Source organism: Callospermophilus lateralis, unplaced genomic scaffold (assembly GCF_048772815.1).
Source record: "Callospermophilus lateralis isolate mCalLat2 unplaced genomic scaffold, mCalLat2.hap1 Scaffold_189, whole genome shotgun sequence".
NCBI classification, from domain to species: Eukaryota; Metazoa; Chordata; class Mammalia; order Rodentia; family Sciuridae; genus Callospermophilus; species Callospermophilus lateralis.
Genome location: NW_027512911.1, coordinates 198,436 through 211,664, shown reverse-complemented (window position 1 = coordinate 211,664; position 13,229 = coordinate 198,436).

The window sequence follows — 13,229 nt, the reverse complement described above, 5'->3', positions numbered from 1 at the left end:
CCAACTCTGTCCCCACTTTTCTGTAAAATTAGATTGAGAGAACAGTGTATGGTTAGGTTTAATAACATGTTCGATTTGGTTTAGAAAGGAAACTACACGGTTGAGCAAACAGGGTCCTACCGTTAGCAATAATATGAGGATTATTAATGGAACGGCCCTGGCAGATAAAAGCGTAGTTATGTGAACAAAGACTCAAACTTTCCTTCTGGGGCCTCTGTCTCTCTTTGACGCTATTCAAGTCGTTTTCTTAATTTACTCATTGATTCTTTTACAACTCCAGTATTGTCGGCATAAAAACAACATTCTTCCCTCAATGCAAGCAAAAAGGCACCTTTCTCTCATGAAGAGGAGGTCCAACACTCGCCTGCTCTATAAAACAACTTCAGAGAGAGAGAGGTTAAAATTCCTGTAAAGCTGTGATGTCGGTTTTTAATGTCTTTAAGCTTTGGTCTATTTCTGCTTCTAATTGTGTCTTTGTTGTGTCTCATGGACTAGGGCAGTGTGCCCACGCCTTCAGCAATTATTATTCCTAATAGGATGGCTAAAGTGAGGGATACAGGTTCCCGGTGGAACCGGGTTGTATGCCCCCCTATTTGAACTTTAAATGAACCTGCGTCATGATAGAGCACTCTGAAAAACATCTACATCATTACATAATTAATCACATCTATTGACCATTTTATGAAAACATAAATAATGTTAAAGTGTATAGAATTATACTGTTTTATGGATGGACAAGAAAATGCACCTAAGATAGCACCAAAGTGAGGAAAACATTCTTATTTGGTTGCATCCGGATTTAGAGGGCATTGCTTCTTTTGTAATCAATTAATCCCCTGAAACCCAAGTTTTGGTAGTTTTAGAGTTTGTACCCAACATGTAAGGGAAGGGGCTCAGAAGTTCACAGTCTGGAGAAATTCACAAAAATTAGTTTTTGTTTCTGTTTTTTTTTCCTCTGTTCTGGGCAAGTTAACTTTTCAAGGACACCTTGGAAGGGGAGAGCTTTTTTGTCTCTTTTTTTTTCTCCCTGCCAGCTGTCACCATGGAGCCCAGTTGCTAACATTTTTATCTTAGAAATGTAGCCATCTCGGTGAAGCCCCAGCTCAAGGCCAGAGGCCTTGTTCACATATTTTGTGAAAAACTGGTAAGGAGGTGTCTAGCTTAGGGGTGGTGATTTTTCCAGCCAGTGGTCAAGTAGAACAGGGCAACACGAAAAGTGCAAGTTTATGTACATTGAACTCTTTCAGAGGGACTCTTTTGCTGAAAGACCTAAAGTAAGCCTTGGTGAAGACTTCTGGAGAAGGTCATTTAAGACATTTCTATGGACCTAGTACAGAGGGGGAAGACGGGGTAGTCGAGGCTGAGAGCAGCTCCGTGGATCTAAGAATGAGGAAAGAGAGATGTAAAAGAAAAATGGGAAAGGGGTTTGGGATTTTCCTAAAACAAAACTTGAGCAGTAGAACAGGTAGAGCAGAGGGGAAGATGGGAGTAAATATTCCAAAAAGCCTTTGAGGGACTTTAAATTCTTAGAAACCTGTTTTCAGTGATGACAAAGCAACTTTAAAGGCCATTTTCATTACATCTTGTATAGGGGTCTGAGGCCTCTTATCAGCTGGTTTGAGCTTTGGGTTAGCTTGCTAGAGGACTTGCTGGGACCTAGTGCAGGCACTGACAGGAAAAGAGAGGAGTGAGTGGGTGAAGGGGTACCTTGGTACCTGCTACCTCAGCAAGGGGGCAATGTTCTGAGAACCAGCGGAGGTTTGGGTTTTTGATTTAGTAATTGGAGAGGAGAAATCAGGTTGCTAAGATGGGAGTGATAGCAGAGAGTCTAGAGCAGAAGGCTGAGGGTGAGGAACTATTGGAGAAGCATAGTACAGGATGTGAGCAAAGGAGGGAAAAGGATTCACATAGGGAAATTTCCCCCTTTTGAGAACTTGCCAAAGTTAAAAATGTCACACAGAATTTGAGGATCTAGAGAACCCTCTGGGGGCCATAGTATTTGGTTGTCTAATTGGTAATATGGCCAATGCTGTGTACTGAATTTGATGAGGAGTTTGGGTTCCACCAGGCAGCCCCTGTATGCTCACATTCACTTGACTTACACAAGAAGTCGGCTTCTCCCCGACACAGCCGTGGCTGTTTGTGCCTTTGATAGTCCGCTAGGCAAACATAGTAATCTAGGCTAGCCAACCTGAATCTGTCTCGCGTGTCCCTGCATCCATAATGTTTGTTTCCATTATCTATGGTACAGAAGAGATTTAATGGAATTTTAGTGGGATCCTCTTCATCAGGGATATCTCAATAGGAAAGACCTATACCGAGCTGACAAATGTCTGGGTGGATAGATGGCCACCAGGTCTCTAAGGGGGCTGTATGCGAGATAGACCATACTTCTTGTCTAGTAGGATTTGTGATCAGCCATTGCTGCTGAACTGAATGATGAGGGTTAGAACTACTGGTGGCCAAGGGGAGAGTCTATAGTCTTATCCACATAGCGAATACGCAATTTGAAATGGTTAGAAGGCTTTTCCAGTTTCCAACAAGAGTCTGGACACAGCGAAGGATTGAGATGAGAGGCATGGATCCAAAAAGTGATTCCGTCTACTTTTACCGCTTTAGGTTTTATAAGTAGCACCTGGTATGTTCCTTTCCAGTGGGGTTCCAGGGATGACACCTGATGTTGTCTTATGTAGACGAAGTCTCTTACTTGATATTGACTTAGAGTCCCCTCCTCCCAAGGTTGGTAGGCAGTGGCCAGCTGTTTCCACAGGTATCACTGAGTTCTTTCAATGACTTTAAGTCTGTCAAGCAAGGGGGTGTGGAAGTGATCGTTAGGCCTTAGAGTTGGGGTTAGGTTCCTTACTGGATGATGGGCATCATAGAGAATTTCATAGGGGGTGAGGTTACACAAAGAAAGAGAGGGAGTATTTCTCGCATGAAACAGTGCATAAGGCAGGAGCATAATCCAATCTTTTATGCCGGGCTCTAAGCTTAATTTCGTTAAGGTCTCTTTAATGGTTCTATTTATTTTTTCTACCTGTCCTGAGCTCTGGGGTATATAAGCATAATGTAACTTCAAATTAATCCACAGGGTCCCAGTGAACACCTGACTTACCTGATCCATGAACACCAGTCCATTATCAGACCCTATTGCCTTAGGCAGACCGTATCTTGGAGAAATATCTTTCAGGATCTTCTTGAAAACCATTTGTGCAGTTTGGTTGTTTTTTTGTGTGTGTGTGTGTTTGTGTGTAAGGCTTCAGTCCATCCTGAAAATGTATCTACAAAGACTAGGAGATATTTAAGTCCATACGTTGCTGGCTTAATTTCACTATTGTCCACTTCCCAAAATTGTCATTTTCTGGTTCCTCGTAGGTGCTTTCCTCTAGGAAACTGGAAGGGTAAGCATTAACCAATTGACGGACTTGACAGGCTTTTGTTACCCGTTCAGTTATTTCCTTTCGCTGTGAGTCGATTAGTGGAAAACTCTGTTCTTAATCCTACAGGAATGCCTGCAGTTTCATTGAACCAAGGTGAGTGAGTTGGTGTACATTTTTAACGTAGTGTAGGGCTTTCTGTAATTGCAGCCTGAGCTCAGTGAAGTTGAGGCGTTCAGTGTCAGTGTCCATAGATGTTATCAAAAACTTCCTGGTGATCAGGGGTCCATTGGAATTGGGCATCTCCCATTAACACCGGGTATAAAGGAGCAGCTAAAGACGCAAACCCAGGTATCCATAACCTGCAAAAGCCAGCAGTCCCAAGAAACTCTCTGAGTTGTCTCCTGTTAGATGGGGGTGGTATCTACACAATGGTTTGTTTTCTGGGCTCAGTGAGCCATCGTTTACTGCCCCTAAGTTAACAGCCCAGGAAGATTACTTCATGCTAGCAAATTTGGGCTTTTTTGGCCGAAACTCTATACCCAAGTTGAGCAAGCTCATATAATAGTGCTTGGGTCCCAGACTCACAGTTTTCCTTGGTGTTGGCTGCCAGTAGCAGGTCATTCACGTATTGAAGCTGGGTGATTTGGGGTGCATAGTTCTGAAATTGCTGAGATCTCTGTGGAGGGCTTCATCAAAGAGAGTGGGGGAGTTTTTGAACCCCAGTGGGAGTCTAGTCAAAGTTAGTTGACCAGACGTTCAGGTTTCTGGGTCTACCCACCCAAAAGCAAACAGCCACTGACTATCTTTATGCAGAGGCAAGCAAAAGAAAGCATCTTTTAAGTCCAGAACAGTATACCATTTCCGCTCAGGGTTCAGAGTGCTAAGCAGATTGTACGGATTAGGTACCGTGTGGTGAATGTCCTGCACTCTGTTGTTGATCTCTCTTAGGTCTTTAACAGGACAATAGTCCCCGGTTCCTGGCTTTTTTTTTTCTAGTAGCAGGGGAGTGTCCCAGGCCAATTGACAGGGCCTTAGGAGCCCTAAGTCCAGATATTTCTGAATATGGGGCCTTATCTCATCTTTAGCTTTTTTTGCTTAGAGGATATTATTTGACATTGATTGGGGAGGCTGAGGTTTTTAACTCCACTGTTATTGGAGGTTGTTTCACGGCCAGGCCTAACCCAGCAGTTTTTGCCCAGGCATCTGCGTAATCTGTTATCCATTTCTGGTGTAGCTTGCCTGTTTGATCAGTCTTGGGGGGTGTGAAGAGTGGATGTTCATCTTCTACTAATATAGTTAAAGCCGTGACTATAGGAGTTTTTACTGAAGAATTTAGAAATTTCATTTGGGGGCCTTCAGGGTTAAAAGTTATTTAGGCCAAGAGCTTGGTGAGCAGATCTCTGCCCATCAATGGGTCCAGGCATTCCTGGATTACTAGGAAGGAGTGATAGATTTTTCCTTTCCCAAGGTCCATGGTCCTCTTAGTAGTCTAAGCCCGATATTTACTGCCATTAGTTCTTTGAACTACAGACCTTTTATTTGATAGAGGGCCCAATGGGGCCTTAAGGGCTGAGTATACTGCTCCTGTTTTCATTTCAAAGTTTACTGGGGTCCGCTACACTTCAAAAGTTACCCTGAGCTAGGGGAAGTGATCTGAGCCCCAACTTTTTTAGTCATGCTCCAGAGTCAGAATGGCTGGCTGGCGTGGCTGTCTCTTTATAGGGCACTCTTTGGCCCAGTATCCTTTTTTTTTACAGTAGGCACATTGATCTGAGGCTAGGGGTGGCCTCTGGCATGGCCCCAGGTATCCCTTCCTGTCACCTTACGTCTTAATTTCTGGCCTCTTTCTTGTTGTGACCAGGATCTTGGTCAATCCCTTAGTCTGTCTTTTGCTTCTCTCATCCTTCCTTTGCTCCCTTTCTTTCTCCCTGTTTCTCTCTTATAGTATATTTTCTCGGCTTCTCTGACTAAATCTCTCTCTTTAAATTTTTTTAATATCCATGGCAGCTTGCCCAATTAAGGCCATCGTTACAGATGAATTTTGATCCGCTGCCTGAGGATCGAAAGGAGTATATCTCTTATATGCCTCCATAATTCTTTCTAGAAACAAAGAGGGAGATTCATCAAGCCTTTGAATAATTTCTCTTACCATGGCCAAATTAGTTGGTCACTTAGTAGCCCCTTGGAGACCCGCTATTTGAGCCAGGAAATAATTGGACAGATGCTCTTTATCTTCAAAGGTGTTGGGGTTCCAGTTGGTTTGGTTTAAGGGTAAGCTGGCTTTGATTATGTTGGGAAGTTGTGTTGGTCGCCAATCAGGTCCGAGGATTTTTTTTTTAGTTTCTTGGAGGTTTTTCTCTTATTCCTCTGTCATAAAGAAAGTCCCTAGGAGTTGTTGGCAGTTATCCCAAGTAGGCAGGTGTAAAAACGTTGGCGAGTTCTCTGAGTTCTTTTAGCCGGGCCAGCTTCCTCCAGGGAAGGAGGGGCTCTGTGTGCCACGGGACAGTCATCTGGATGGTGCTGGGCCATCCTAGCTTCTTTGAATGGTGGAGAGGCTGAGTCAGCAGGAAGGGAATCACTTAGAGGGTGTTGGGAGTTGGGGGATGAAGGCAGAGGATAAGGAGGGGGAGGAGAGTCCAGTAGAGTCTTGAGACTCATGGAGAACAGAGGGTGCAAGAGGAGGAGCAGAGAGTTAAAGAGATAGAATCGTTGGGGAAGGAGTAGGAGCGGGTGCAGGGACAAGGAAAGGCTTCATCCTTGGAGGAGGAGATTTGTAGAGGTCCTGACAAGTTAAGATATATGGCTGTTGATCTGGATGTCTACGTGGCCCCTGCTAAAAGACAATATCTCGAACTTTTCAAATTAGTGCGAAGTAGAAAGATCCTTCTAGGGGCCATCCGACTACAAAGGTGGGTCATTCTGAGACACAGAATCTGCCAGATCCGGCATTTTACTGAAAAAGAAAGATTCTGAGCCCTTAAGCAGACTTTGGTCTAGTGATCAAGGGTCAGGAACAGAGGCATTGAAGTGCTCTGTCCCATAATGAAATATACACAGATAATAAAAGCAATGACACATGACACAGACAAGATAAGACAATAAAGACAGGCAATGGACGTCCAATACTGAGACCAGGACTGAGTAGCCGGCAAAACATGATGGGCTGGCAATACCGAATCCGAAACAAAATATCACTGAATCAAGGAGACTATTGTTCCTCGATTTCATGAGTTCATCCCCCAGGGACATGGCCTGTGGCTCTGTGACATGTGTGTCAGTCACCGTGGGAGAGAGCTCATGCTCTTTACCAATAGCCATTTTGTGAAACCCTAACCTGAATCCTGAAACCAGAAAGAGGGGCCTTATTTACCCCCAGAGGAGCCCGTTGGGGGTCTTTCACCTGTGGCTGCCGGATCTCACTGGGGCCACGAGATGTAAAGATCGGGCGAGGGTCGGTTGAAGAGACCACCAAGAGACTGTCTCATGCAACAGCAAAGGCTTTATTGGGAGTCCGGCATGCAAGGGCTAAGAGCTCTCTTGAATAGAGCAGAGAGCCCTGAGAACAGCTTAAGAAGTGCTTATATATTTTCCTTGGAGAGGGGAGGGAGGGAAGTTTATTGATGGGTAAGGGCGAGTGGGTGGTTTGCGTGCAACTGGTTGACCGAGTACATTCTGCAGTTTGGCAGTTGGGGACAGCACATTCTGGGAAAAAGAATAGCAAACAGTTCTCAAGATTTCAACAGTGTTTTGTTAAGCATACAGAAAATCAAGAACTGACAAGTACCTATTTTATTAACCTTTCAATATAAGTATGAAAACAGAAATATAGGTAAGATTTGAAGCCCAGAAGTTCATTGGGCTCTTGATTGGTATACTTAGCGTTGAATTACATTCTGTAGTGATGTCCCAGAAATATGGATATACAATGGCATAGGACCTTATACATTCTCGGAGGTCAATTCCAAAACACAGACTCTAAGGGGAATCACACCAAAGTTCAAGCCAAGGTGGACCCAATTATCTCTTCCAACCGCCACACAAATGACCACAATTAAAACCAAGACACTCCCACATGCCACTCATCTTCTTCCATATAGACACTCACCATAACTTCTGGCAAGAGGATTCCATGAGAGGCGCAGCACAAGACAGTGTTCCAAATAAGCTCCCTTTCCCCTCATTTGCCAATAGTCATGGTGGCCTGGACACCCTCCCTGTGAACCAGGATTTATCAAACAGGTCTGCCATTAATACAGCTCTGTTCTCCAATTTGAGGCCTACTAACTGTGGGGTTTAGATTCTTTATTTGAATTGGATTCATAAGAAAACCCAAGAACCTATGGGCTAGCATCTGCAGGGCTTTGAAGAACTCATTTGACCCAAAGGATCCCTATTCTCACTTGATGTAGGTAAGGAACCTTACAGAGGAATGTGAGGGACTTCATCCAGAGTGACTGATTTTTGGCCATTTTGATTTTGGATCCACACATGGGATCGTTCTTTAGATCCATCAGGTGCTGAGAATCTAAGCCACAGGCTCACACAGGACCAAGAGGCTGATTCAGACACATCCCTTTACAAAGCAATTAAGCAAAGAGCCACAGGTGGTGCCCATTCATTTCCGTTTGAAAACTGTTTTCTTCAGGATTCACAAAGGCGTGGCCTCAGGCAAAGAACTTACTGACATTCAGGGCAACAGAAAAATAGGCAATCAAAAGGCCCATTGCAGGGGTTCTCCACTGAGACTTTCCTGGTCACATCGATATCTGAGTTTTCTGAGATGCTTGCCAATCCCTTCAGCTATCCAGTACATGTCCATGTCACAGTGCTTGGAGGTGGTACATATCGTGGACTCAAAAGCATGAGCCTATTTTGGAGAGTGGCTAGATTTCAGGAAGAAAACAGGAACTTAGGAAGATAGCAGGTGTTGCCCATCGATATGGCAAGCCCTAGTGCATTCATAAATTGGGCAGGATAAATGCTGGGAAACTTTCTACTAGACAGGAAACATCCATTGATGCATTCTCTTTTTCTAATGTCTACAACCACGGACACAGTGGGATACACAGACATAGAAACACTCGCCTTGTCAAACAACTTACTAGAAACAGTTCACTCCAAACCAAACAAACCGACTTTCCTACCTCTTCTCAGAACATGGGGCAAAACCACAAACACACATCCACACCCAAAAAGTCACCTCCTTCCCCCAAATAGGTCTCTCACTATCCGGAGTGTTCTCTGACTGCTGGGCCATACTATGTTCCCCAGATATGGCCTATCCTGTCTCAGATCTGGTCTCCATATCCAACTCTGTGAAGTGGTCAGGAGCCAGCTGTGAGCCACTACCTGCTTTTTTAGGAAAGGCCTCTCTTCAGAGTACTCCTGGCATTTGGCCATCCTCACATCAGTAGGTACCAAGAAAGACTGACTCTGTCCTTGTTAAATTGAAGCAAGTGAGACCACTAGGACTGGGACTGGGACTGACTCTGTGTGCCTGGCTTCCTGCATCCCAAGTTCAGAGAGCTCCATTACCAAGGAAGTGAGGTGAGGTTGCATCCTTCAGGAACTGAATGAGGTCACTGCCTTGGCAACCACTTTTTCCAAACAGTTGCTTTCAAGCATACCATGAGAAGGAGGCTTACCCTACTTTCTGTGGCACTTTCACAAATTAGAATGGTATATCAACCATAGACACCAAGAAACAGCTCTCCACACAGGCCTGATTTGGTCCATCTTCTCTATATTAGGAAGAGAGCCTTTAGTCCGGGGAGCACTGCAGTGAACCTTTGCACTAAAACTATTAGCAAGCACCTGGTGGAGGAGTCCTCCATAGGTAAGTGGGGCTTTTATAACATCTGATATCCGGTTAAGGGAGATCTCTTCTGATGACAGAGATGTGGCCTGGGGAGGCTCACATATACTCCTTTCCAGGAGAGTAACCAGAATCGTTCTGTCCTCTGTTCTGTTCTGTAGGGAATTCCTCTGGAACTGTAGAGAGGGGCCGACGGGCACGCATGCACTCCTACCCTGGAGCTATAGCAAGATGTTGCACTGTTCCACTGTTTTTCTGTTTAGGCGCATGGTTTCTGTTTTTTGTGTTTTGTTTTGTGTTCTATTTTTTGATTGTTTGTTTGTTTTTGTTCATTTTGTTGTGTGATTTCAGTGGTAAAAACTTAAGGATTTGGGACGTAAAAATAGGTAATAAAGAGAGTAAGCCTGACACCCCTTTGGACTGTGTTTTAGGGAACTGCGATGAACTTTACTCGCCTTTGTTAAGCAGGATGATAGAAGCTCCTAGCTGGCTGCCTGGAGCACACCCATTGTAGAGGGCAATGCTTGCTGGGGACCTAAGAACTGAGCATCTCCCAGGTTAACAAGTGAAACTCCTTTAAAACCCCTTGTCACTCCAGATCAAGAGAGTCACAACCTTTGGCAGAGTCCCCTGTGTTTCTCCTTTGTTCGCAAAGCAATAAACCTCCCTTTTTCTTTTTCTCAAAACTCAGTCCTCATTATTAAATTGGTATTAATTGGCGTCAAGTTGAGGAATCGAACTTTAATTTACAAATTTGGTACCCTCCCTCCACCCCGGAACTTTGTGAGAGCTGTCTACTGAAATATTAGGAGATGAAGCATGCTTGGTGTGGAACTGAACAAGAGGAGCTAATCCTGTAAGTAAAAGGAGGGACTGAGGGACTCCCAGCAGCTGCCAAAGCCCTGTTGATTCAGGGAATTACCTCCTTCCTCCCCGCACTGTAAGAATTATGCCACCTCTGTCTTGTTAAAAAAGAGAAAAAGAAAAAGGGGACACTAAATGCAGTGAAGTCACCATGGAGACACTTTATTTTACATTTCAGGTTTCCCCTCTGTTAAAACATGTGGTCCCCCCCCCTGTGGATATCTATGGTGCACACTGGTGTAGGAGATTTTTCTCTTATCTGCTCTGGTTTAAACGGTTCTCTCTGACAGCCATAGTCTGAACCTCCTTTCTGTCTGTCTTGTGTCTTTGTATCTGGCCCTTTAAGACATGTGCAATAATGTGTTGATATTATAAATTGTTTCTTGGGAATGATCTTAGCTGAATGTGTGTCTAAATGATGATGTTTTATTTTAACAATCTGGTATCTGAATGGGTTTTTGAAGCATTGCAGAATCTTGCAGTTAAAAGTCGGGTTTAGGTAATTGTTTAGTTTATGATTTCAGATAATTCATGCCAGAGAACTTAAATACTTAGTATGGAAAACTGAAGAACTCTACTTCCAAGTTGGCAAGTAAATTCCCAATCATACAGTCTTTTTTTCACCAATTTTGAATTGGATAGCCTCGGAAAATGTCACTGTGTGTACCACTGCATTAATTTGGACAAGGATAGTAAATCATAGAATGGTATCTGTTGACAAAACAAGATGTAAAGATATAAAATTTTGTGAATTGTATCTTAAATTTGTATCATAATTTTCAACATCCGAACCTCAAAATTATGGTTAAAATGCCTTAGGCCTGAGGTGTCTGCTCAGAATAGCAGTTTTTCCTGCTCCTTCCAGACCTCAGCCATGATTTATATTGAAATGTAAATGAAAGAAGCCTGAAAGCTTAGTAGGAGACTGATTTGAGGCCTAAGGGGAAAAAAAGGTAAATTGTATGGTATTTACTAATTACTAGCCAGTCACTTTTTCTAGGACTCTTTTTTTTTTCCTTAGATACTTTTTTTTTATTGAGCTCATGATTTTGAGCATACAGACCTAGGTTAATGTTTTTCAGATCAGTTCTATCTTTGACCAACTGTAGACTTTTTGAAACATTGCAATGGAGATTTCACCTGAGAAAAGCTACAAGGCCTTTACTATTATTATGTGTGCACACTTTTGTTATGTGTTGTATGTCTACATATACATATGTCCGTATATCATATATATGATACACAAATTAACATATACAAGGAGCACTCATAAAAAAGCGCTCATTAAAACAAATTTAAATAGGAGATCCAAAGATCTTTAATTCACGTGATTTAAATGTTTCAATTTAAATTGGATAAACAGATAAAAATCAATGTCTTTAAATTTAAGCTTACAATTTTTTTAGGTGTTCAAAAATCTAATAAAATATTAATATCTACAAAATGTCTAATATGCCTTTGTTCTAGGACCTTTCCTTCAAAATAAAAATGGTTTACACTGTCAATACATTTCTCTAGTATTTTGATAAATAAGTAAAGTAAATTTGATATGGGATTGCTCATTCATGAGTACTTTTCTTAGATATCTGATTGATTTACTAAGGTCTGAATAAGTTCTTATTAAAGTCTGTATAAGAATATAAAAATAAGTCATGTGTTAAAGAGACAAAAATTTCTTAAAACATAAGTTTACCCATAACGTTGTATTTATTAAGTTTTATTTTCTCCAGAGCAAGCAACCATAAAAATTAAACAACTGATTAAATAAGAACTGTTATTTTAGAGCACTGTACTGCCATTGCTTTAAAAGCTAAACTTGGTTAATGTAGAAACATCAATGTAATTGTGATGCTATCAATGTTTTCATATCTTATAGGTATGCAAGTCTGTAAGGTAGAAACTTTAAAAGAGCATTATATCAAGCTGGTGCTCTGAAGTTGTATGGTAAAAAGTATATTGGGGATTTATTTACCTGTTATCAATAAGATATGTAAACTTTTATGTTACTTTTTACATTGGGGAACAATTTAAATGTATTTTTTAGTTAATGAGAGCCTAATCGATGTAAAGGTTAAAAACTTTCAGCCTTTCTTTAATTCATGTTTTAAATGTGATATCATATGGTGTTAGCTAATGTTCAGGTGACCTCAAACAATTTATGTAAACTTTGTCAAATGATATTTAAAAATAAGGATTAGCTTTAGAACTAAAATACTTAAGATTTATAAAGAGCCCTGCCTTAGCTGAGATAAGGCTCTGTGTCCCATCTTACTACATGTGAGAATGACTACGAAACCAGTAGGTCAGATAATATTTCTTTAAAGTTATGTTAAAAAGTTGGTTTTTTTAAGGTCAATATTCCTAGGATCTCAAACAGGGGATATAATGTATAACTCAGCCAAAAAATTCAGGGTAGCTATTACACAAGCTAAGTATTTTTACTTTTGTTAATTTTATTTTGAAATTATTTTATAAGTGATCTAAAGATTCTCTGTTACTGTTTTACAAACGTGTTGCTTTAAGAACACAACATGGGTTTATTCAAGATAATAAGTCATTACTTACAATACAGACAGAAAAATACAGATCCCAATTAATAAAAAGATAATGATATAGTTATAGACATTAAAGCCCAGTACTCTTAATATAAGGCTGTTAAAATTTATTTGCTGGATGTTTAAGTTTAGGATTTAAAATTAAAGTTAAATGAAAAGCGCCAAGAAAACCAATATTTGGCTTTTGCCCTCTGAGTCAGTCTGAATCCAGGGAACAGGGAACTTCTCTAAAGAGCTTTGAAACTCTGAGCCACATAACCTCCTCCTGATCAGGGAGATTAATGAGACCACTGGAGAACAGAAAGCCAATCAGGGTATTTGTTACGAAGAGGAGAGTCATCAAAGAAAGGAGACATCCCTGATGCTTCCTAGGGAAGCCAAATGGTCAAGCAAGATCTGGACCCACCTAGCGCAAATGGCACTAGCAGAACTGAGAATCTGCTCTCAAGTTTCCCCAGAATTGACTCCCATAAAAGCTCAGCTGACTGTTAACAATAGATGGAAACAAAAGTCAGTTTGACTGCTTCATCTTAAACACTTAGCAAAGACAGTTAAGAACAAAATACATCCATTCCTGGGCATTTTAAATTATAATAATAATAATATAATGTTAAG